The sequence below is a fragment of the Melospiza melodia genome, chromosome 10 (genome assembly GCF_035770615.1).
Source record: "Melospiza melodia melodia isolate bMelMel2 chromosome 10, bMelMel2.pri, whole genome shotgun sequence".
Classification (NCBI taxonomy): Eukaryota; Metazoa; Chordata; class Aves; order Passeriformes; family Passerellidae; genus Melospiza; species Melospiza melodia.
The window spans coordinates 23,131,449-23,158,843 of NC_086203.1; the positions used below are offsets into that span (position 1 = coordinate 23,131,449).

The 27,395-nt window shown below is 41.5% G+C and overlaps 1 protein-coding gene across 3 annotated transcripts in view; it reads right to left on the reverse strand.

Annotated features, from left to right (window-relative positions):
* The window catches only part of FHIT (fragile histidine triad diadenosine triphosphatase), a 517,591-nt gene that overhangs the window by 89,646 nt on the left and 400,550 nt on the right, over positions 1–27,395 (reverse strand). The window lies entirely within an intron of this gene.

Consider the following 27,395-nt stretch of genomic DNA (forward strand, 5'->3'; position numbering starts at 1 on the left):
GTGAAATATTATCAACTAAAAGAGAAAATGCTAAGAGGATTATCAAATTGTCCTGTTAAAGGGACAGCACAAACTTTCATTTTCCCCTTGAGATGCCAACATGGTAATTATATAAAATGTGCTTACTAATCACCACACTGGTGTATTTTTACTGGGTTTTTCCCTCAGAGACCCAGGCTAAATTAAAAGGATAGGAGACCCTGAAAGGACTGATATGAAGGGCAACATAAAGCTAATTTACTTTCTGATATTAATAAGAGGAAGGACCAAATCCCCCAGGCAAATCTTGGAGATGTAAAGTAACATCCAGCTTGGTCAGGGCGGGCTGAGTGCTGCACAAAACTGAGCACAGCTGCTCCCACCACGGGGCCCTGCAGCCCCACAATTAACACCCAGGGTCTCATCCCCATTTTGCTGAAACTTCCACCCATTTTCTCTCTGACTCCAGTAATAGCAGGACTCAGCCTCCCACATGAGATATAAAGCACACTAGGTCAAGGGAAAGATTATTGTTGGAATACAGAGGGTTTTCAATTCTCTGGAGTCTCTGCAAGAATACAAACACCTGTAAGGTATTTCTTCCATATGTCTGAGTACATTTGAGGAGAGCATAAAACTGAAATATATCTTCTCTGCTCTAGCAGGGAATAAGAGCATTATAGCAGCAATGGCCCACTCCCCCTTTAATGCAGGGAGTGTGGGAGAGGAAGAGAAAATAAATCAGGAATGGATGTGACAGGGGGAAGACAAGCCTTACATGCCAGTTATTCTGAGAGGGAAATCATTATCTCTAATTTTTGTGGCTATTTTGTGGTCCTTTTAGACAACTGCTGCAATCTCTTCTAGGATGATGACTAGGTTCCTGCAGAATGAAAATACTGTCTCTGTCTCCTCTTTCATTATTTAAAGATGTGTACTGGGTTTGTGTGGCCAGGTTTTGGTAGCAGGGAGCTACAGGGGTGGATTCTGTGAGAAGCTGCCAGAAGCTTCCCCCATGTCCAGGGGAGCCAATTCCTGCAGCTCCAGGATGGATCCACCCCTGGCCAAGGCTGAGCATCAACAACAGGGGTGGGGCCTCTGGGAAAACAAATTTGAGGAGGGAAATGCCCTGTACAAAAACAAGTACAGCCAGAGAGAGATGTGAGACGTGAGAGAAACAGCCCTGCAGACACCACAGGAGGGGCAGGAGCAGCAGCAGAAGCAGCAGGAGCTGCTGCAGCCCCTGGTGCAAAACATGGACAGGGAGCTGTGCCCCTGCAGCCCATGGGGGATCGCAGTGGGACAGGGGATGCCCAAAGAAGGCTGAGATCTCATGGAAAGCCCATGCTGGAGCAGGTTTTCTGTGGGAGGGAATCCCACACTGGAGCAGGGGAGCAGCATGAAGAGTCCTGCCCCTGTGGGGGGAAGGAGCAGCAGAGACAAGTAGGATGAATTTATCACAGCCCCCATTCCCCATCCTCCTGTGCCACAGGAAGGGAAAATCAGGAGCGCAGTCAAGCCCAAGAAGATGGGAGGGGTAGAGGGAAGGCGGGTTTAAGATTTGGTTTTATTTTTCATTACCCTACTGTGATTTGATTGGTAGTAAATTATATTAATTTCCCCAAGTCAGGTCTGTTTTGCTGATGACAGTAAATGGTGATTGATCGCTGCCCATCCTTATCTCCACCTACAAGCCTTTTGATGCATTTTCTCCACCCTGTCCAGCTGAGGAAGGGGATTGACAGAGTGACTTTGGTGGGTGCCTGGTGTCCAGCCAGGACCAGCCCACCACAAGATGGAAGAGAGGTGTTGCTGCCCTGAGAAAGAAATGGCTTCTGATGATGGCAAGGTGACCAAGTTCGTAAGTTTCTGTGGAGGATGAAATTCCAGCCATGCTGCCTCTCATCACAGAATCCATCAGTGCTAAAGGAGATTTCCAAAGCTCTGTGTCAGTACTATATACCCTTAAGAATACATTTCCCAGGAACTAGCAAATAGCTCAGTGCATACCTGTAGCACTCACTAGACTGTGTTTAGTTCTTTATAATATTAAAATTATATATAGCAGCTATGGGTTCCAAAACATGGGCTAGTTCCCTGTTTTATTGCCAAATGTGCACATTCATCACTAAGGTTTAGCTGCTTCAGTTAAACCTTTTAAATGTAAATTATTTTCTGTTATAAAAAGCTGATTGTGGGAGTTTTAGTATTTCAAAGATGGTAATTTATGTGACTGGAACAAAATAAAACATTCAACAGAAACAGAATTTTACTTGATCAGAAACACTTTTATGTTTCAGTATAGTTTTCTTTTCATATTTTCCTCCTGCAGCAATGGCCTCTGTCTTTCAATTAGCTTGAAACACGAGATCTTACATAAAACCATAATTTAATGCTATTTGCATATGCCTAATTCCACAACTTCTTTGCCTCTCATTTAAAGTACTTTTAAGGTGTCATGAACCAATGCCTGAAATCCCTTGTGCAACCACCCAGGTGTTCACCCCTCAACAGTCCACAGAAGCCTCTGGGACCATGGGGAATGGACCAGTCTCCAAAAACCCCTCAGCATTAGGTCTCCTCCCTCATCACCTCAACCATTTCAATGACATATCAGTGAGGGAGCTGAAAATGAAGAAAGCAGATTTTCAGCCTGTAGCTTATGACTGCAGGTCAATCCCATTTTTCTTTGACTTACTTCCCCCAGTGTTGAATTTGGGGTACCAAAAAGTCTCCTTGAAAATCATCAGACTTCACAGGGCACCTAGAACATCACCCAAAGGGGACTGAAATCCCTGCAACAACTCCTTGGTTCCTGTTGGATCAGGCTTTGCAGAACACTGTGCTAGCAGCACTGACACCTTTGAAGATTCTGACAACAGCCTTTAGAAACCAACATCTTCCCCCAGGCTACCAGTGCCAAAGTACTGTCCCTGACTTCCCAAATAACTAGGATTTTTCTCACCATCTTTCATAATATCCAGCCCTGTGTCAGTTCTCTTTCTGCTCAAGCCAGTGGCAACACACTTATTAACTTCAGCTGAAGTCCTTCCTCATTTGACTAAATCTGACAAACAGATGGGCTAATAATGGCAAAGGATATATAACAGTATGTCCACAGACTTCAACAAACTTCACCAATGGAGTGCAAATAAAATGCACTCCATTGCCTTTATTCACTGTGCAATATTTTCAACTTAGTTTAGAAAATGTACCAATATCCCTCTCTCAAGTATTTTATTAACTTCTTAGGGTACTTTTGTAAGCCTTTGTGTGGCAGGCAACATTTGCACAGCTCCCACCAAGGTGTGGTGAATGGCTGCAAGGCCAACACTGATAAACACCCAGAAATGCATCTTCCATTGAGCACCTCTAAAACAAGAACTCGATCATTTTAACTTACCAGTTTAATTAGAGAAATGTATTATTGATTCAATCTTTCTTCATATTCATGAGCTGGCTAGAGAGAAGAGTGAACTGTTCTGCTCAGTACACTTTCACCTCAATAAACATGAATTACCCTAATTGGGAGAGAAGTTATTTCAAAATTGTTTAAATCCACAGATGCCTTTCAACAGAGAACTTTGGTGGATTTGTAACACAGGCTGATGTTTGCCAGGAGGGCAGCTGAAACCACCAGACTTGCTGTCCTGGAGACCTTTCAACAGACTCTTTGTCCAAATGGACTTGGACTGTGACAAGCAGGGCCATATGGGCAGGGGGGAGCAGAGGTGAACAGTCTGTGATTCGTCCCTAAGTCATTTAACCTTCAGAATTACCATTCCACACACTCTGCCACCCAACAGGAGGCTGTACAAGCAGGTAAAAAGATAGATGTCTATTCCTAATGACTGTTTAGGAGACTGCTGAGCTCTGGTCTGTGCCCATGTTGGTTCAGTTCATTAATGTAATTAACCAACAATCAATCTTTTTAAATTAGTTACACAAAAACAGCTACAGCCAGATCAGCTGGCATGAAAGGTAGGTCACGGTCCATTTCTGCACGATTTAACATCCACACTGGAACAGAAGACAGGGCATGGAAGCATCAGAAACTGGAGCCAAATTCCTCTGAAGCCCCACAACTTAATTAAAGCGTGTAAAACTTGTGCATCTGCCTTGGTCTTATTTGCATGGCCTTCTGTGCTTGCAGCTCAACACCTTGATGATAGAGAAACTGCTCAGAAAACAAGAGGGAGGGAAAGGGAGAGAGAAATGGAAGGAAATGGAAGGAAGGAAATGGAAGGAAGGAAATGGAAGGAAATTAAACACTCTACGTAGAACTCGTAACTGTACTTTAACAACAGTCTCGTGATTGACCAGTGGCTGTTCACAGAATAAAATGAAAACAGAAGGAGCTGCAGCCACTATTATTGTCTGTTCCCTTTCCACAAACTAGGAAAAGACTAGCAGAGCAACCTGGATTTTCACTGAGCACAAAGGTGACCTGTGAGGGGTTACAGCACAGCTCCACCACCAGCCTCGAATGCTGATCTGCTGCCCTGGGCTCAGAGCTGTGAGCAGCCTGGAACTCGAGCTCACAGCCTGCCTCCTTTTCCCTGTTCTCAGGCAGCTGGGAAGGGATTTGGTTGGCCCAAAGCCGGTGAGTTCTCCAGGAGTGATGGCCGCGGGTTGCTGAGGTGACCGAACCTGGCCCCTCTGGCGCTCCCAGCCCGCAGCAGCAGCAGCCCTGCAGGGTTTGCCTCGGGCTGCAGAGAGCTGCCATTGCACAGACGTGCCCTGCCTGCACCATCTGAGGGCTGGGCTCGGGAGGTGCTGCCCAGGATGCCCAGGCTGTGCTGCCAGGCCGAGGAGCGGCCCCAGGCCCGTCACAGTAATGGGGGTCGGCCTGGCGGCTCCGGAGCAGCTGTGAGCTCGGTGTGGGCGCGCTGTCAGCCCGGTTTGACACTAATCGACAATTGCTTTCCCAACCCTTTAAGCTGAACCTGAACTAAACTGCTTTCAGTTTCCCCAACAGGCCAACTTTGCAACTTCGCCGTATGTTTGTCCATTAAGAGAGCATCTGGCTTCTTTTAATCCCTTGCACTATCGGAGTTGATCCGATTGCTGCCTCCAGAGACACGGCAACGCAGGCGCTGCTGCTGAATGACTGCCATGAAACCGCGATATTCCTCCGAAATCCACCATGAAACGGGTGGGCAAGAGGCTCCCTGAGATGCAGGAGAGCACAGCAGTGCCTGGGCTGGGAGCCTGCACACGGCCGGGTGTCAGAAACCAGGAAAATCCTCTGGATGCCCTGGAGGGCTCGAGCCCCTGCCTGTGGGGCTCAGAGACCTTGGCACAGAGCCCAAGACCCCTGTGCCTTTGATTTAGCCCTTGGAAAAAACAATTACCAACCTTTATATGAAGAATTACAAGTCAAGAGAGTTTAAGTAGAATAATAGATTGTAACGGGGTGAAAAACAGATTTTAGAGGTTTTTAGAATGGGGGCTCAGGGTCCCAAGATGGAAGAATTTGGGCATGCCCAGTCCTTTTTCCTTCTTCCTAGCCTCCATCTTCTTGGGAACGTTGGCATTTTTATATTGGTTTAGAGCAGAAACTCACTGTCTAACATAGGTGATAGGTATTGGAAAGTTATTGCAAATATTGTACACATATTTTTTAGTATAAAAAGACAACACTGCCCAAAGGACGGGCAGTGTGCCTCAACCCAACCTGCCAGACAGACCTCGGTAGGTCAGAGAAAGAATTTTATAGATAAGAAACAAATAACCTTGAGAACAAGAATAGAAGAGTTCTGACTCCTTTGACTGTCGGGCTGGGAAAAGAGACTTTCTAACATATCTCAGGGTCACTCTTACCAGCAGAGATTATGAGAGCTGAGCACTTTGCTCAGCTCCTTCCCTGTGCTTTGCCAGAGCAGCGTTTGAAGGCAGCAGGATCAGACCCACAGCCTGCCCTTGGGTGAAGTGTGAAACACTCACCCGCCTTTCACTTCTGTGAAATCAGGCAACTCGGCTGGTGCAGCAGAAAAGCACTGGGAATTGGGGCAGATGGGGAAGGATGCCTGCTCAAGTTTCATTATGAAAGCTGTGCGTAAATTAGCATGACTGGAGGGGAAAAAAAAGGCAATTCTAGGAGACCAAGGAGGAATATGCAACCTGTCACTTAACACTCCCCACCCTCTGCAGTGTTTCTGCCAGAAAACCACCAGAGCAGGTGCCTCCGGAAATGAAACTGAAGGAGACATAAGTGAATTTAAAACTAATAACAGCAAGAAACTTTAATGAAACTCTCTCTGACTAGCTAGAGCTGCTTTTCTCATATAGGATTTTCTGGAGCTTTCATAACTCTGCACTCAAAAACCATTCTCAGAAGTTGCAGGCAGCATATTATCACTTTGTGCCTCTGTGAACACAAATGCACCTTTTCTGCACCACACGTATAACGGCAAAATGTCAGGAGCCCATCACAGCAAACTCTTGATTCATTACCAGAGTGATCTCTATTTTCTTGGCATATATGCAATTCTATGTCATTGCTCTAAGACATAAATGCTGCTAATTATATTTTGACTGCTTCTGTAGCTGGAGGACCAGGTTGCAGGAGCTGGAGGAGTGGAGATCTTACCCCAGTAAAGCTCCCAGTTTGGTCTGGATCTGCCTCATCCCACACGCTGAGCAGGCAGCCTGAGCTATCCATGGTTTTTAGTATCCAACATTGCTGCCAGAGTCAAAAGCAAGCTGCAATGCACAAGGAATACAAAATAGGAACCTAGAGGGCAGGCAAAACTTTCATAAATTCAGTTCATCTACCAACATTGAAAGAATTAGTAATCAGAGAAAGAAAGCTACAGAAGTGTTAACATTAATTCTACTCTGCTACAAGCCACGTGGTTAACACCATGACACCTTACCATTTACTGAGGGAGAGCTATTTATTTATGTAACCTATAGCTCACATTTAAATAATTAGTCTGCCTGATAAATTTTAGAACTTGCAATCTGTGTGCCACGTTTCCATAAGCACAGCATATTTAATGCAGGTACGATTGTTTAACACCTCCAGCATCACATTAAAGAGTTCCATGTAATTAGCAGAGTTGGGCACTCCAACTTTCAGGCCAGTTACACATGAAAAAAAAAAAAAAGGTGCTAGTTGTACAGTGTGAAGCTGCTGCTCCAGAAATGTAGTCTGCACTCCTAACAAGGGATGTTCAGAGAGCAATATGTGCTGCCTGGGAATAAGCAAATCAGGTCAGCTAAGACTGGACTTGATCCAAAGCTACCCTCAAACCTTCTGTTATCTCTGAGAGTCTGAAGCTCCCCAGATCAGTCTGCAGTTTTGGGTTTTCTCTCAGCTCACCAGGAGCAAAGGCCTGAATTTTAGAGGTGCCAACTACTTGTTCCTCTCTCCAGCATCAGCAGCTCAATCCTTCCCTGCAGCCAGGTGCCAGAACAGCACCTGCAGACGGGCATTTTTACATGAGGGCACATTTCTAGAAGGTGAAGGGTAATGCTCCTGGGGTGCTGCTCTGCATGCAGCAGTTCTGACTCTCTAATAAGCAGCAGCAGCTACAGAGGGAAACTCCTAACGAGCTCTATTTACTCCTCAGCAGAACAGTCCCTGCTTCCAGGAGGTGCATCAGGGATAGGCTCGGTCTTTATTGCTATTATTTTGTAATAGTCAAGTAAGCAAAACCCCAGTTGTGTGAATCATATCATGGCAGTCTCTTGGCATCTCAGCAGATTAAGAATGCAATAAATACAAAACCTCACAGTTCAGGTTGTGAAGATAAAAATAACACCAAATTTTAGCTTCAGAGTTAAACACTGGAGGAACCTGAAGTGCAAGCCATGCTCACAGAGAGCGGATGCTATTGGCATTCCTACTACATAGGAATTTGCTAAACAACATGAACAGAACTAGCCTCTATGTTAGAAGTTAGAGTGTGCAAAGTGACAACTAGCAAGCAAGGTGATATTCTGAAACTCAAATCACAACTCAAGAAATTAGAAATGATCACTTAAGAGCTTTCCCTTGGGCATCTAACCTGAAAAGAAAGCAAAAATAAATTGGTTTATTTGCTTCTTAGGTACCCATTGCTCTTAAGCCAAATCATCAAACATCCAGATTTAAAGCCAAGTTTCTAAACTCACTCAGCAATGAGGAGCAACTGACATCAACATGTCTTGTCAGATTTTCAAAGCACTTCAACATTTAGCACACTTCAAAGAAATTAGCCACCTGCATTATTGCCAATCAGTTCTGAAAACCCTGTTTCATCTGTGTTAAGCTCTCATGAAAACTTCTACCTATATGTTTTTTTCCAAACGGTGTTTAGGCACTTCAGAAGCTATTCTTTGAATATTTTAGAGACACGTCAAGGCCCTTTTCACAGGGAATTATTTTCTAGTTCAATCTCTCCAAAATTATAAAGAAACCGGGATCAATCCCACTGTGTCTATTTATCAAAAATCTTCTATCATCACAGGACCTTCATCTCAGATAAGTAAAATGAAGACAAGCTTCAAGTTAAAAATAGCACTACACAGACTCCTCTGCTGCTGGGAACATTTACCTCTATACTGTTCCAAACTGAGTTGAGCAAGCAAACCTTCTCTTGCTGTTGCTGGAGAGAGGGAGCAAGACCAGATATTAAGAGAATCTTGATAATTATGGGAGAAGAAGTTCTTCTTGGGTGATAAGAATGTATTTTCCAAGGAGAACTGCCACAAGCAGGATATGTGGGAAAGCAGCACATGGTATATCCAGGGACATAGAATATTCTTGTATTGGCAGAAGGAGAGCTTAAGAAGATAAAACAGGGATTATGTATTCCATAGTCTTAGGCATGAGAAAGGAAGAGGTCCATATTTGCAAGTCCAAGGAAAGAAGACAAAACCACACAAAATATGGCCAGGGAAAAAGAAGGAGCTTCTTTCTCCACAAAGAAAATAATAAGTGCAATGAATTAAGTTACAGCAAAATCTTCATCTAGCAAGAATTTTAAGGGAATGCCTTTTCCCCAAATTTGAATGGGAAAAAACCAGTTTAATAACTTGAAAACAACTTAAAGAAATTCCCTCCCCCATTTCTATGAGGAAAAAACTCTCAATTTTGTACTTCTCCAAGCATGAAACCAGATCCTTGCCCCCTCCTCAAGAGGGAAAAGCTGGGGAGATAATAGGACAGGCAGATCTCTTCTTTGCCTCTTTAGAGAGGTTTTTCACCCAGAGAAGCAGGGACTGCCCTGCCTAGAAAGGAGGACACGGAGAGAGGGGCTGATGCTGGGACGGCAGCAGGATAATGAGCAAGGCTGAGACCATCCAAGCAGGGGCAGTGAAACTGCGAAGTCCAGCAGGGAGGGGCATCTCAGTGTCACAAATCCTTCCCATTCCAAATCAAAGCAAGAATAAATATAACAGAGCAGGCTGGGAAATCATCCTTTGTAATCTGCAGCTCACAAAAACCAACCACCCAAGGGGGTATTCCAAAGCAGCTCCTGAAGGTGTTTGACAAAACCCTTCAATTTCTGAAATGCTAATCAAGGCAGAATTAGCTGATCAGGGAAATGCCACCATGGAAGAGGACAGGAGGCCAGCAGCAGATTACAGGTTTAAATAGACTTGTTAACATCTGCTTAGGGTAAACTATAATTAAGAAATCTCCTTTCCTTGTTTGGGGGTTTGAGAGTTTTGTTTGTTTGGGGTTTTGTCTCTGCTAGTTTTCTGCCTTTCCAGTTCTGACAATGAATTTCCTATCAGGACTCTGGGGAAGCAGAGCAGACTTTCAGCATTCACAATCAGCAGAAGCAGAAGATCATGGCAATGGAAAGGCATTTGAGTCCCAGAGTTGTTGCATTCTTTCAGAAGCTTTTCATCTTATGAATACAAATCTCTAAAAAACTCTCTTTACTTGTGGATTTACTTCTTTGGGCAGTTGCATCACTATACACCTAAATTTGCACAAGCAAACTGTTCCCCAGTTGTCCATACTCCTTCTGCCTCAGTTAAAAAATCAGTTAAAGAAATCAATTCTTTCCATGTGTACAGTTAGAAGCAGGTGTTCAAACTACATAACCCTCAACTGATCACTTTTTCCCTTCAAAACTATGGAGCAAATCAAAACTTATGAGTAGAATACAAATCTTCATAGTGCCCAAATACATTTCAAAGGGAAGGCTTAGAAAGACAGATGTTTTTTGGACCATCCTGACCAGAGGACATGCATTGTTGATAGCCAGAAAGCACATCTTGGAGGGATAGTGGCTGATGACAGAAAAACAGGCCACAGGTTCACCCAGACAATGTAAACAAGTATTTGTTTTTGGTAGGTAAATGTAGACCTCTCTAAGCAATTTTTAGAGGCCTACTTTGGCTTTAGACTGTTAAACCCAGAATGTGATCTCAGCACAAGGAGTGGGATGGAGCTTTTCATAGGGAGCAGCTTGCTGGGACAGGAGGACATTATATATGAACATCTAAACATAAATTCCAGCCTTTTCCCTCCACTGAAAGGAAAGCAGAACTCCAAACGGTAGAGAAAAAACATATGATCCAGAGTAATACTATAGGACTCAGTGATTAAACTGGGCTGGCCAAAGTGAGGTATCTGAGTCTAAATTTAGCTCCCTAAATGATCTGGTTTGATTTTCCAAGGTGATGAATGCCTCCAGCTCCTGTCGACTTCAGGTGCCCACATTTGAAATGTTTGGCCTTTAGTCTTCAACTTGAACTAATTGAAGGATTTAACATTTCAAAGCTAAGGGGTTTTCTCCAATCCAAAGTGCCATAAAGCTGCAGTTCCCAGGCATGAGAGATATGACACACGAACAACTCAAAGGCAAAGCAGGAGAGGAAAGATGATTATTCCCCAAAGTGCATACACTTGAAAGACAGGCTAATGAGTTCTTAAATGACATCATTTAATCCCAGTGCTTCTCAAATACAATGCTGGAGTTTTCCCAACCTCAGTCATTACAGACTGTAGAAGGAAATTTTGACTGTGCTTCCCCTGCCTGTTGAAATACTGCAAAAATGTGTTGCTCAGTTAAGTTCCTCCTGAGCTGCATAATGGATGAAATGAGCCAAAACCAGCCCTGCATCACAGCTAGGCAGGAAAGCCAAAAGGATCCTGTCCTCCCAAAGAGCAGAGACATTTTCACAGAGATCCAGGTCACCAACCCTTGAACAGAGACCTGTACAAGAGCATTTCCAGGGGTTACAACATGCTTAGAACACCTCCAGAGAGGGAAAACTGGTGCACATGATCCTACAGAGGATTAGGTCCTTGAGGTGCTCACACCAGCGATGAGCAGCATTTCAAGAAAGCCTTGTGAGCCATTTAGAATCCAGTTCAACAGCTGCAGGGCAGAGGTTTTCACCAGGGGCTGTTCCAAGGAGACTCTGCCTACCAGGATCCACACTGGCTTTGAACCAGCTTCACGTTGGAAAATTAAATTTTTATCAGTCTATATGATGATGATTATGCATCTATACTGCATTGCTATCAGTTAAAGCATTAATCAAAAGCAAGAACAATGAAAATACTGTTTCAAGAAAGGTGTAGTATCATGCAAGGTTCAAGAGAGTTCTAACAGCAGACTGAGGTTAAGTGAGGCTTTCTGTGATTTGGTCCTTGCTCTGTCTGATAGAGGCATTTCAGAAAGCACAGCAAATTGTGCATGAGGCTGCTTTATTTAAGGATAAATCCATGGATAAGGTAATCAGATAGCACTTCATAGAAGTGAGCCTATCCTTCTCTCTGCCACAATTTTGCACCACTGGGAAAGTCACCTCAGCCAGAACATCTCAGTTGGTCACCTTCTGGACACCCACATGAAACACACTGGACTGGTCTGCAGAAACCCTGAGCAATGACAAGTTTAACTGTAATCTCTAAGAGCCATAAGCTGAATCTGTCATTTAGGTTGCTAAGTATGCAAAAGAAATCAAGCTCTAAAGCTGTCACCCAAAGAGAATGAGCATTACTTAAAATATAAAATATGTGTATTAATGCTTCAGAGCCATTCAGATATTCTGCTGAGAGGCTCTGTGTGAAAGCTCAGAGGACATTAATAACCTTGTATTCAGGGCAGAGTTTGGATGGCATCTGGAACTTCACTGAACGATGCAGATAAAAATAAACACTTGATCTTGTCCACCCTGAGCACAGAATAAAGTAGCAGCTTGTGATCAAGTCTTTAAGACTGTATCACATTCATCTTCCAAATTAAAGCTACACAGACTGCCTTAATTCTGCCTTTTCCTAATCCTTCAGAGTTTAATTTTACAGTTCTAACTTCCTTTAAACATAGTAGTTTTTGCACATCAGTAATAATTCACCCATCTCTGGCAAGAGTGATTTACATCCAGTATACTAGCACAGTAAATCCTAATGGAATGATCCCATGAATCATAACATAGCATTACATTTAATTGCTATATTCATTAAATAAGAACATTGGATCTTTTTAAAATTAGAAATTTTGAGGTGCTATCAAGTCAGATTAAAGTAATGAGATAAGATTTAATAGAATATGTAAGTTGTGTAAATAAGATTTTATGCTGTGCTCAATTCTAGCTCAATTTTAATTTGATTTAGGACATCAACATCAAACTTACAGCTTACAGATTTGTTTCAGGTAATCTCATGCTAGCTTTAAGAAGTTGCATCTAATAACGATTGCATTGATATTATATTGATTTCTTTTCCTGTTACACATTTTCTGAGCAACATCACAGAAATGATGGGCAGGATTTGTTTAGTTGCTTACGATGGAGGGCTTATATGTAGAGCACAGGATTAATTTTGCAGAGATGTTTCTGAGGCAGGTAATTGCAATTCTCACCTGTGTGCAAAGCTGCTCTAGATGGAGGCTCCTCTGGTGACAGCAAGAGTATAGAGAGAAAAGGCGGCTGGTGGTGCACAGCCATTTATTTGTACATAACCCCTATTTGTACATAACCCCTATGTTTCTTACCTCTCTAAAACAGTGCTAATAAACATGTGTAATTAGTGAGGGGAACTCCAACAAGCACCATTTCAACAGCTCTGACAAGCCTCTCTTTTCTGAAAGTTCAACAGCTGTCCACCCTTCGTGAAAAACTGTTTTTAAAAAAATGACCAGAAATGAGAACACAGAAGCAGGGTGTTTCCATTATTTAGGGAGTTCTAACAGGCATCTGCAAGCTGTTGAAATTACATCTGAGTTACATGGACAAACAATGCAACTGCAGAACACAGGAGCACCTGAGCAGCACAAAACCAAGCAGTGCAAGCTGAGCAACCCATTTGGGCAAGAAACAGAAAAACAGGGGGTCCCTGGAAAAGGGACTTGCAATCAGACATGTGGGAACAATCTTTGACTGAATCCCTTTTGTAGTTGCAGGCAGAGACACTTGACACAGAACTTCAGAGGCATTAAACAAATGTTATCTCCAAGTCTGGTGCACCAAGAAGGCATCAAACAGCAGCAAGAATCACAACTGAAAACACTCTCAAGATCATCACCAGCACAATGGGAGCAGAACAGCACCATAAAGAGAAATAAATAGACAGTTTTGTAACTGAAATCAAAGCTGTATAGTTTGTTTTATGCCGATTTAGATTTTTGTAATTCATGTCAGAGAAAGGATGTGGCTTTTAGTAATGCTGAGCAATTGAAAGCAAGCTCAAGGACATATTCCTACTAAACCTCACTTGTTTATACACTCCTTGCAGGCACAGACGGGCCTGCTATCTTTGTAATGCAAAATTTACTTTAGCACTTCCTGAGCTTTTTCACAGTGTTGAAATTGCACACTCAGATACAGACATTTGTAATTTCAGTAGATCCATCTGCACTTCTTAAGGACTGTTACCCAGTGCTCTCCACTTTTGATCCAACTATGCCATCTGTAAAGAGAAACAATCAAACAAACCAACCAAACCCTAATATTTTTCAATTTTCTGCCCTATTTATGTATCTTCAAAACACGAATGTGAAATCTGGACAAATCCAAGGGCTGTAATACTGCTTCTTCCCCTGCATTCCTGGCATAGTACTGGCAGAGAGGTAGAAGGTATTGGAGGAAATCTGAATGCTGAATAAAGTTTCCTCTCTTGCCTAATATATGTAGAACCATAACACATACACTCTGTTACCATAGCTTATCAACCCACTTACAGAAAATCAGCCTTAGAAAATGCTTCTAGATTAGAAAGGAGAAAATACCTCCTGTCAATCAGGACTAGAAAACCCCTCATCCTCCAGCTTTAGGTCCATCTACAGCTTTTGAAGAATACAGGAGCTCTCTGTCTGTCCAGACAGTGGGATGCAGGCCAGGGTAGATCTAAGCACCAGGACCACAATCCAGAGAGAACCCAGCCCAGGGTTCCAGGTTCATTAACTGGGGTTCACCATGGGGCTAACAGAGCCTCAGGGCTTCTGGACCAGTGCTGCCCTGTATCCCCTGAGCTGCAGCTCAGGCAGAGTCCCAGGTATGGTTTTTTTTCCAGTGGAAGAAGCTCTTAATAAAATGGAAACTTTTTGCATTTATACATAACTCACCTCTTATGTGATGTTGTCACCTTATTGCAGGGGTTCCATGCTGTTGTCTCCTTATCACAAAGGTTTCACACCTTCCTGGTGTTTCTCATGGTCATCTCCTCAGAGCTCTGACTCTTTCTTCTTCACAAAGCAACCAACTAACTCCAGTACCCTTCTCACCCAGCCACCCCACTCTTTTATAGCATCTTCTTCTCATTGCTTACAGCTGTGGCCTGTTCCTAATCTTTGCTAATTGGCTCAGCTGCAACTCCTTAGGGGTAAGATTACTCTCTACACTATCTTTATTTCCTTATATTCTATCCCCCTACAATGTGAAGCTCCTCTAGATAACAGCATGTGGAGAACACAGGCAATGAGATTTTTTGGCAGCCTCTCTGCCTTACAGAATTATCTTGTCATGGAAGAGATGCACATGCTTGTGATAAGAGTACACAGAAGGTCATACTGATATTGAAGGTTTGATAAGTCTCACAGTGCAGAGGTATCACTTGGTTGCACCATAAAACAAACTCATTTTTGTCTGCTAAACAGAAATTTACTTCTGTGAGACATTTTAATAGAACTCATGGTCACAGGATTCCCTTATTTTTGGTTACACTGATTACTGCATGAGAAGCAGCTATTAGCTAATGAGAAGATCTTTCTTTCATCTTTGGGTAAAAAAATTAATCACCTTCCAAGTACTTCAGCAGTGCTCAGTTCATTATTTCTGGTTGAAGTTCTTGTGTGTTTTGCTGAGGTTTCTAAGAAAGCCCAGGATACACAGTTTAGTTGTACAAGAAATGAACCGTTAAACAAAACCAAAAAAGTTAGGATAAACTTTTTCATGGAGTTAACATTTATCCTTCTTGTCTGCATTCCAGATAATGTTATCTTGTTTGCTCTCTATTGTCATTCTTGTGTTTGTGCAGATCTTCAAGGGCTGTATTTGCATAATCTACACTGAAGTAGCAGGAATACTTGATCTGTTTTGTGCAATATGAAAACATTTACATTTACAAATTTTCCATGTATTTTTTTAAAAAAATACTGCTGGGTATTTCACATTCTTTCATAGAAATCTCTATGGTGGTGAGTTCTGCCTCACTAACATTCATTTTAGTCTACTCTCCCAGTTTATGTATAGGATTAATTTAAACTGAAATTGTTATTTAAAATAGACCAACCTGCTGTTCATCCAGGCCACTCTAAAACGGAATACTACCTAACTCTACAACAGGACAATTTGTGGAATAAAGCAGCACTCACTGGAACTGTGGTAGGGTGAAATCCAGACCTTTATATTGCAGGTTTAAAATGTGACTATTTATGATCAATCCAAGCAAAATGAAAAATATAAGTGCGTCATTTTCTGCAAAGTAAAACCACCTTCACCACAATCACTACTCAAATAATTTGCCACTTGATACTTTCCACTCAGGTGTAGGTAGAAAGAACAAAATTACTCAGTCAAAGGTGGCAAAATTCAGTGCAGATTAATAACTCTGTAAAAGTAAAGGAGGAAGATAATTACAATCGTTCCAGCACAGAACTATTCTGTGTACAGAACAGCTTTACCTAGTTTCAATCCACATATATTTTCATTTAAATACAGTCCTTTGCTAATTCTACCACTCTCTAAAGTTTACTGCAGGGAGCATGAAAAAGATGGTCTTTATGAACAGATGGTCTTTTCAAGGAAATGTAGTTACACTTAAATACAGACAAATGCACTGCAGACTAATGGTCCTGTTAGAATGCAAGTTCTGAAAAGGGAAAATATGGGACCACATAAAATGCTAGCCCTTAATTACAGTTGTTTCTTTCCCCTTCTGAAGACAAACTAATCACTAATGAAGCTTAATTAGCAGTAAACAGGTACCAGTGTACAGTCATTCGTGTACCAACAGATGTCTATTGATTGTATTTGACTGAATACAAATGTGAGTAGCTGTTGTTTAGGTATTATTAGTGTAGGATGGGAAATTGTAACACAACAGCTCCCTCCTCTATGACAAGTGGACAAATTCAGTCTGTCAAGCACAGCTGCATTCCTACCTGAAAGGATCAGTTTATACCCCAACACCTGGAGCAACCTCTTGTGTCCAGCATGCTTTCCACTGAGCCTGGCTACACTTGACAGCAGATGTGGAGAGATTTTACCAAGCCACAGCCAAATGAGCAAATCCTTTCTTTTATATACTTCTCAGACAACTCCTAATATTTGTTGTTTTCTGCATTTTGGCAAAAATTTTGCAATTTTGTGAATGCTCCCTGGGCCAGCTGTAATGCTGAGTGCAATGCACGAACAACTGGGACAGAAAAGTGTTTTGGGTTTTTTCTTTTTTATTTGTTTGGGATTTTTTTTTTTTTTGGTTTTTAAGAATCTTCTCTGTTTCATATTTAACAGGGTTCATTTACCAAGTTCATCACACCTAAATCTATGAAAGGCCCCTCAGCTTCAGGGGGCTGCATGACTTTAGGAGTAGAGTATTTGGGGAATAAACACTGTTAGCTGGGAAACACAATCGTACCAGGGCAAAGATACAAAGAAACCTTGAAATGGAGAAGAAATCCTAACCTTTAAACTTTATTGCTTTTTGTGTGTGCATGGGTTTGTTTTTTTGGAAGGCTCATTGAGCTTCCTGTCTGAAGTTTAGGTCAATGCCTTTCAATTCTCAACAGCCAGAATTCACTTCCAAGTCTACAAAGACAATAAGATAAAATTATGGAAGATAAAGGCACCCTGAATTCTTATTTCTACTGACAGTTTCCTGTTAAATATAACTTTTTTTGAAAACCATTTGAGTCAAATGGTTTCCAAACCAAACACTTTCCCTTTTTTCACTCTAATTAGCATGAACCTTTCACCTTCCAGAGAGAAGCGCTAAGGCCTTCCCTATGGGTCTGTGGAAAAGAGCAATGCATTTCAGTTGAAATCCTGAGTGATTGACCCAAAATTTGATCTTGCCTCTTGGGTACTGAAAATCCAAAATAATTCCACAAAGGAACAGAATTAGTCAGGCCTTACTCTAGTGTTTTTCAGCATACACTGGTGCCAGTTGTTCCTTTCTCTTTTAGCTTCAGCATTTAGTTTTAAATAAGACAGAAAGGACTTCTCACAGTAGAGCTCTATGCTCACACCACAGATGCTCCGAATGCTTCACAATCTTATTTCTCTCCCTCAAAAACGGCAACTTGAATCAGACAAATCGGACCAAAGCCATGCAGATAAAACATCAGAGTTCCTGTCCTGAAATGAAGTGGTGAACCCGTGTCTCATCCACAGCCATTTGGGACTCTGGTATTAATTTCACACTCAGCTTCTCTCAAGCCTGAGTCAGCTGTGCTTGGCAGACATGGGGGTATCCAGCCTCCATGTCTGATCCCCACCCTCATTTATTTGTTTTATGCTCCTGATACATCAAAATGCTTATAGAAAAGGTAAATATAAATATATATAAAAGCATGTCTATCCATTTGATAGCTTTTGATTACAAACTTGTGAAAGTAGAAAGAAACTTCTCTAAAATGGTGAAGTGCACACCTGTCTACCCCCCAGAATGGTTTCTGTCCATGCTTCAAGGAACATCCCCAAACAAATAACATTACTGCTTTGCTGAGAATGCCCTTCATGTCTCTCTCCTTGTTTCAACTATGACATGAAAGATCCTTCATGCAATAATGATCTTTTTCTTTGTAATACAAATAAGCTCAGTAACAACAAAATGAATTTTCCAAAGAAAGAATTAATCTGGAAAGTCTGTTTCAACTATTTCATCCTGCTGTAGTGCTAAGGAACCCCAATGCTTCTATAACTAAGAAAAGTTTTCTGAAAATATGCATTTGTCCTGGCTTTATTTGTGTAGATACGATACCCTGAGCATATAATCCTTCACCTTTTAGTTCTGTGGCTGATCAGATATGAAATTCCCACTTGGCTCATTAGCTTTAGTGTAGGATGAAAACAGTAAAATACTGGCTTACTTGAAGTCATCAAATGGGTCTCTGGCAGTTTTTTCTGTGGAGTCAAGAATGGACTCTATGACAGCTTTTAAGGAAATAATCAGCATTGGATTCAGCCTGTGCTGTAAATGCTGGAAGTGTAATTGCAGAAGTCAGACAAGGGGAGATAGGATGATGATAAACACTCAAAAAATATCCTTTCACTAAAAAATATACAATAACATCAACTCTTTGACCATTGTCATACGAGGAACTTAGTTTTCTCTCCTACTTCAGAAAGTAAACACGTAGAAAGTTGACAGTATCTTTAGAATGTTCTTATTTCTAGCTGAAGAAACGGAACAGGAATTGAAAGAGATTATTTAAGAATTTCTAGTAACTTTGCATACACTTCCCCTTGAATTTGACTTTGATTCACAAATACCATCATTTGCACTGTTCCTGAAATAGGTGACACGTAGTAGTCCTGCACAATTTGAGGTTTACAGATTCGAGACACATTTGTAACTGGTCCTGTAGCAGAGATCAAAGTGATGATTAAAATCTAAATTCTGGTGGGAGTTCAATCACTTCAAAGCTATAGATAGCAACATTAGCATCCAGCCATGCATAGTTTTAGCATGTGGCTGGGATCAGAAGTCCCAAAGGGAAATGAGGCAGCCTTTCTGTGGAAGTAGATAACACTCACAATACTCAAAGGTTTAAATCTCAGCTACTGTCAAACCCTCCTTGATGGCGAGGAGTCCTTTTGTGTTTATCTCAAGAAGACCAGCATTTTTAATTTTTTTCCGTTCCTGAAATAGTAACAACAGAATTTCCATATATGAGATTAAAAGCACTGCTGTTACCACACAAGTACAGTGCAATCTTTGCATCATTTGCAAGCAGACATCTGCTCTGTAAATTCCCCCCCACTATTTAAAAATCATCATTTTCTACTGCAATACTTGGGAATGTTCCCATTGTATTTCTTTGTTGTCTCATTCAATAATACCTCGGCACATAAATGGTACTAACACAATCAGTTTACCTCTGCTATTATTTATTATTCATGCTGTGGGAGCACATAGAAACCCCAGCCATGGTGCCTTCATCTTATTTGTACTTGCTGAACAAATACATCCTAAGAGACAAGTTACTGTCCTGAAGAAACATTTTATTTTCAGCCTAAACAGACAAGACAGTCAAAGGGTGGGAGAGGAAATAATGAGGGATGGCTTGCCCACAGTCACACCACCAACCACTGACTTACAGAGGACAAGCAGCAAGGCACTGTGGAGTCCAGGAAAGAGCCCTGGTCCATGGGAATGCTCAGAGAGTGGCACTGCCCTGCCTGCAGCCAGAGCTTTGATTCCATCACCCTTTCACAGGCAGAGCCCTTTCCTGGCACTCACACAACCCCAGAGGGTTTTGCACTGGAGCCTTGCAGAGCAGGTCAGGATTCAGGAGCTCCACGAGCCAGTGCTGGCACAGCTGTGGATCAGCAGCACAAGTTCACCCTGAGAGATGCTCAGTTCCTCCCGCCGTCCTGCATGTCACACAATAACCATGGGGATCCCTCCTGGGATCCCCCACAGAGTCAGTGCTGAAAGTTTGCCTGAACAGTGCCAAAAGTGCATTTATTCATGCCTGTCTCAGTGGCATAAGGAGCAATTACTGCTTATGGGGATTGAATGAGGAAGTCTGCAGTGATTAAAGAGCAGAGCATGGAGAGCAGCTCGATCACCTTCACCCCTCCTGAAACACTCAAGCTCATTAGGCTCATCTGTTCATGCAGAACAATGTTAATTCACCCAAAAAAGGATTGTAGGAAAGGTGAAAGGTTGCTACATGTCCCCAGAGCTTACATATGGCACTGATAAGCTACAAGAGACAAAACCCCCAAACTGCAAATGAGTGGAAAAGGGCCTTGGATCACAGAGTGGCTGGAGGTGAAACATCTGTCACATCCAGCTATCTACAGAAGCAGAAAGCTCATTTATTAACCAACTCTCCACCCAGAGATTTCTATGCACAAAAATATCAACTAGGTGAATGATGTGAAACTGAATAGCTGCAGGTAAAAAGGCAGAGACAAACCCTCAGCAAAGCTACAAGGCTGAATTTCTGTCTCCTGCTCTTCCCAGATTAGATCCCAGCCCTCTGTTCTCTATAAACACCAACATCTTGGGCAGGTTACAAGTGAAGGAGAAATACCTCTCCTGATTTACATCCAACTCTCCCACCTTTTAACCAGCCATCAGCTTTTTCTTATGACCTTTTCCTGAGCTGCTTTTAAATGATAGCAGTGTATTTTTCCAAAGATGTGCCTCTGTTTTCTGACAGATGGAATAATTTTAATATATCATTTTACCTGCCTCACCAGGGAGCTCTGCAGCGTAATTAAAACACAGGACAGATGAAAAGGTTTATAGCACAGCTACATCACTGCAACATAATGTTCACTTGAGCATCACTTACACCCTGCTGCTTCCCAAGGATGCAGCAGAGAGTGCAGTGCTTGCTGTGTGCCAGGCTCCTTGGGCTGGGACTCACTGGAGGGCAAAAGCAGGAATTCTGCCCCAAAGCTGCTGGGCACCAGCTCAGCACCTAAACCTCTGCTGGACACTGCCAACCCAAAGTAACACCCACATCAGGCAGAGCAGTTCTGTGAAAGCTGTGGGAAAAAAGCTGTAAAGTTCTATGAAAGATAAATCAGGTGACAGGACCTCACTGTGGAGACTTTGCCTCACCCCCACAGCACTGACAAAGCAGCTTCACAACACGGGAAAAAAAAGGGTAGTATGGCAAAATTTTTTTTTGCTGAACAAAGAAAAGAGAAAATTTGTAGCATCTTAACTTTTTAAATTACCTTAGAACAGAAATTAAGTATAAAAGCTTTGGTAAAGTCAGCAAATCACCAGAAACCAGGTATGTGGATAAAACACGTGTGTAATAAGTGATTCAAATGGGCATTAAGTAGATGACATTAAGTAAAAAAATAGTGGAACACACAAAGGATTTACTGAGGGATGCTGTGACCGAGGTCAAAACTCACTTTATCTTGGTCCACATTGATAACCCATCAGGACCATAGGTATCTGTTCAAGAGTGTGAACTAACTGTAGGATCAGCAAAAGTAGAAAAAGTTATTGATTATTATTAAAAATCAGTTGACATGAAATCCTCTGAGAACAAGCAGCACTTAGGACCAGAGATATACTCAAGGCTGATCCTTTTAGTGGCAAGATGAAACAATAAATTCACTATTCAGACAAATCTCTCTTCTCACATCTGCCTTGGAAGTATCAATATTGTGTAAGAATATAAAGGAATATCTTTTCTGGAGAACATACAGAATATAATTTATTCTGCTCAAATTTTAAATTTCAGTATTGTCATCATAAAAATAAAAATGTCTGCAAAGTTCTGACATAGTATTATAAGAAAGGGGCAATGCTAAAAATTATTTTTTTAAAAAATCTTTGTAAGGCAATATCCAGAGGAAGCAGAGGGAAAGGCTGGATTATTTCTGTGTTTTAGCAAATGAAGCTAACTATGTTGTCAAATAAGTTTTCTACTATGATTTTATTTTTAAATAATTCATGCTCTTTTTTACCTCCTTCTTTTGCCAACTGGCTTATGGTTCCTGGTTTTATGTTTAGCAAAATCAAAAAGTGTATTTTCTCCTGTAAAACTAAAAATATTCTGGTGTGGTTGGTTTTCTGACATGCATCATGACAATACCTCTACAAAAAAGCTTTGAGACACTAGGAAAGAAAGCAACATTCAGGGACAGATTCCTGTTCAGCTATCTGCAAAAATCAGATCTCAGCAAACCTACAGAGCAACAGGATTTCTAATAAGCCCTTCTGGCCATAAACATAGTTTATTGTAACATAAATATGATAATGTGAGGAGTTCTTGGCTGTTGTATTTCCAGCTGTCTTTTCTTAATGAACTCTCCTTTAAATCCTGCCCTTCTCTTGCCAGTAAAAGTCAGTCTTCTCTTGGGTCACTTTCTACTCTTCGATTTTCTCTAAGTATATCTTTAGAAAATCTTTCACTTTCCTTGTCATTCCCTCTCCATGCTCCGTTGGATCCTCGGCTCCCTGCCTTTCCTGGGTGATGTCCCCGTGCAGAGCCTGTCCCACTCCCCAGGGACAGAGTGCAGCTCCTCCCTGCCAGCCCAGAGCCACTGGTGCCTCGCTGGGCCAGGGCATTGCCTGAGATCACAGCAAATCTCATCTCCACCTACCCCAAATCCTGTAAATACCTTCCCTTTGCTGGTTATTTTTAACATCCTGCTTCCCTCTTTTCATCCCTGCATGAGTTCACTGTCTCCTGCTGATTTCACCAAACACTAAAGTTTTATGCTCTTGTGAGAGACATCTCTATCACTTCCTTATTGCATTCACTTCTGCTGTCAAATATTTTATTTTAAGATAAAGACAACATTTGTATAATTGCAAGCATGATTATAAGACTTCTGCTATGACAGAGGCAATGCCTGGCAATAATTTTGTTTTGCTTTTTAAGTAAAGGAAATGGATGTACTTATGCTTTTTAGTAAAGAATTAATTTCTGCCAACATTTTCAAACAGACAAAATTGCATGAGCCAGGCACATAGAGAGTTCTGATAGGCAGAAGCTGAAATATCATCCATCTTCATCCACTGAATTTGTATTATGGAATATACTTATTCTGTTTTTAGAGGGTAACTCTGCATTATTTCCTTTACATATGACAGATGTTCATTCCTCATTCATGTTTTAGAGTAGAAATTACTGAAAAATACCACTGAACAGCAGAATTTAACCCCCAGACTGGCCCTCTAAAATGACAGTGTGGCTTTTATCCTCATTTGTTCTAAAAATACAGTAATCCACCGCTCTCTAGCAGTTGAGGAATGTGGGAACAGGCAATCTGTTGCAGCCAGTTCTGTGTCAGACTTGCTGGGTGGTAACAGAGCTGTCACCTGGGAGCAGCTGCAAGGTAAGCAAAACCACTCATCTCTTTACACTCAGCTGCTGTGCAGGGGGAAAAAAAATGTCAGCACTGATCTGGTACTGCCTGATACTTTGCAGATATTATTTTGGCATTTATCATTAAATTTGGTGGCATAAAACCTGATGCTCTCCTGTCAAGCTCTCTCCCTGCTACACTGCACATGGACTGTGTAGTTGCATGAAAAACTAGAATATATTAATATGTGGTGCACTGACCCTGGCTGGATGGCAGGTGCCCACCAAAGCCACTAACTTTCCACAGCTACAAAGTCTTATGGGTCAAGATAAGGATGGGGGGAAATCAATCACCAATTATTGTTACAGGCAAAACAGACCTGGCTTGGAGAAATTGATTTAATTTATTGCAAATCAAATCAAATAATGTGGGTCTCTCAGAGACACTGCCCCTGGTGCTGATGGCCTCAGCCTTGGAGGGTCCCTCTTGGAAATGCTGGCATTGGCTCCATCAGACACAGGGGAAGTTTCTGGAAGCTTCTCTTGGGAGCCACCCCTGTAGCACCCCCACCCTGCCACCAAATCCAGTCCTATAACCAAGCCCTTATGTGATTTGCAAGAGTTACAAGACAAACAGAACTACCAGTGTATCATGATAAGAATCCTCCCTCTGATCAAACAGCTTCCCCTTTTTATCTGAGATGCAGCAAAGAGGCAGCTCTGACTTCTCTCACCTTGAATACTGCTGGGCCTACAGGAGAAAGCTGAGGAGCATCAGTTAAACACTGCACCCACAGCACGCCTCAGCTAAATCATTTGTGCAGAGATGAGCAATGTAAATTCAGCAGAGGCTTTGCCTTGCAGGGTGAGCTGGGCTCTGGATTGCAGAGCGCCCTAATTGAATTCTGCTGGGAGTGTGTGAGCGCTCTCTGCCCACCTCTCGCTTGGGGGGCTAAACTTAAGCATCATTAAATTGACATAAATGCAACAGACTTCAAATAGGAAGATAAGCATTAGGCCTAGAACAAAATTCTGCAGCTGTCTTGTGTGGACCCCTACCCTGCAGGACTGCTTCCTGTGGTATGCACTGAAATGCTGTTTTACCTGCTCCTGGTGTACCTTTTTTTCACTCTTGTATAACATCACCTTGTTAACATTCAAACAAAACAATATCCAAGGCCAATACTGAGTGCATTAGCAGCACCCTGTCCCAAGACACCACCCTGTTTGGAGACATTTGTAAACCTAAACCTTGGTATTCCATTTTTAATTAACAAAGAAAGCTTAATATGCAATTTTTTTTCCATCCATCTGGCGCTAAAGTTGCTGAGTTGCTTTGTTGCATTTTCAGGAAGAGTTTGGGACTATTAGAAGAAAATTACAATCTATTTCTCTCTCTGTGGTTCACCTGTTTCAAAAGTAAAGTGCGTTCGGAAGTGAGAAAATAAATGCTAGAGAAGATATTAGCTATGCACATACTTTTATTAATTCTTTCCACTAGCAGCATAAAGGCCTTTTTTTTTCCTTTCCAGGTGTTTTCTCTGTTCTGTATCAGGTCTTGGCATTTTTCCCCCATCAGATCTTAACACACAAGAGGACAAAAACCAAACCAAAGCAAAAAACTGCCATTATTGCCTTGTCCATAGCTTGACACAGGCTCAACTTCTCTGCCCCAATTTAAAGACCCTTTTGTGGTGTGATAACTTAAAAGTAGAATATTTTTATGTTGCAATCTAGCACTTGTTCTCCTCAGTGATTCCTTTATCCTCTTGGGGGTATCTTCAGGGATTCTATATTGAGTTTTTAAATTAATCTCTCTCTGACTCTTTTCCTTCTGTTGCTTTTAAACTTGTTGGTGAAGGAAATGTTTTTGAGCTTTGCAGAGACTTCTATAGTACTTCTTGCTTGTTAAAGCTACATCAAGTACCACATTAAAAAGAAATTCAAAGAAACTAGAAACAACTTTGTTTCTAACTGAAAGCAGAGATGGAAGAACATATAAGGAGCATGTTAGGAACTGCTCTTTTTCTGACTTAGTTTCATTAGATATCCCGATGGAAATATAATATGGAACATATGTTCATAAATAAAGTGAACATCTGATTAATTCTGTTTCTATGCTTTTAATTGATCCATTTCTCAATACATAATGCACAAATTACCATATCTATGTTGCACAAGTGAAGGAAAGCCCACATGAAACCCTCAAAGATGCAGTGGAAGAGGCTTCTGGGATTTTCTGGCACAAGGTAAGTTTTAACTAAGTTCAGACCCTTTCCTTGCTCCTTTCTGAAAGGCCTCCAGCACATCCCATTTTAACACCAGCGCCCTGAAAGGCACCACCCTGTGACACCCTTGACACCAAAAGTGCCACCACCCCCCAGCCAGCCAAGCAATCCATCAGGGCCAGTCTCTTGCAGTGGGACTGGCAATTGCCAGATGCTGCAGCAGAAGCTGAATATCTCTTAACAGCACATCTAATTATCTATATTATCCACGGGAGAAAGAAGAGCTCTTTATATCTCCACATGGCAATCAATAGCTGCTGAACTTGGAGATATAATCCTTGACTTAACTGTAATTTGTAACTTGTGCCATCACAGATGCCATGCTTCAAACAGAAGCTTGCCCAACATTAGATCCAAACTTCTGAGTTCATTACTGCAGCCACTGACAACAGCAGCAGGGTTTTCCTTCCCTGGTGAGAAGGGTGTGTCTGCACAGCTATCAGAGGCTGAGTGCTAATTGCCTTCCCTCCACAGCCATTACTGCAGGACCAGAGAGCTCCTTTAAAAGAAATCAGAGAAAGGAGGAAAAGAGAATTTCAGCTCAAGGAGGTTTTGTTTTTCAATGTTCTTTCATGAAAATTGCTGTGAAAAATAGCAACCCCACAAAACTATGGACACCAAAGCTGTCAATAAAAGTCCAAGATTTCTAGGATGTCCTTGAGTACCAGGGAAATTTTCCCAAAAATCATTTCTCTTATGTGAATTTCCTTGTTTATGTTGGCCCCCAGCACATTATGATTATTTAAGTAACCCAGGATTAATTATTTCAGTCATTTACAAACCAAATCAGTACGTTGTGAAAGAATGTGAAAGCAAGATTCTTTGTCTAAAAAAGCTAAAAGAGAAAAGGCTGCATATCTAGGCCCACTCCAGAGTTTGCTGTAACGTAATAAAAAAGGACACAAACTGATGCAGCTTATTCCCCTGGAAACAGGATTTTAAATTTACATTCATTTAATCCGAACACTTCAAAAGGAACATCTTAGAGCAGAATGATATTCTCCAGTTCATATGGCAATTACTACAGGGTCATATTGTCCATTACTGTGGCTCTCCTCCTGCACTGAGTTTCCATTGCTTACTAATTACAGGAATGCAGAATCAATTAAGAGAAAATAATGAAAGGGAATATATAATTTCCATAAATAAAAAGAGCCACTTTCTTTAGAAACATTACATAAGCAAATGAAGGAAAGCAGCTTTAATTTAACAGATGGCAATCCATTTGAGGACACTGCTCACCACTAACCCACACTTCCTAATTAAAGAATTCTGTCACTGTGAACCTTTATGTATGACTGTGTTATGATCTCTCCTGCCTAATCTGCTTTGAAGGGCTAATTAATACTAACCCACACTAGCCATTACAGACAGACCAAAGTAAAAAGAGAATTAGATATACATTATCTGGAAATAATGCTCACTCTCTGAAAAAGAGCTAAAGAACTTTATTGACCTAACTTATTTAACAAATGACACTTAAGTAATTCATTGACAAGGCAGAACAATGGCAGGACTAAAAGCCTATTAAATATTTTTTTCTAACAGACATCACACTACATTGGCTGTAAATTTCTGGTGTAATTAATTAATTAAGACTTAAATATTTCAGTGATTAATTTCTATTAAAAATTCATAAAACATAATGACACTTAGGGAAAGAGATTATGGTTACTAGCATTTATTGACGAGGCTATAAAAAAACCCCAATCTATTTAGAAAA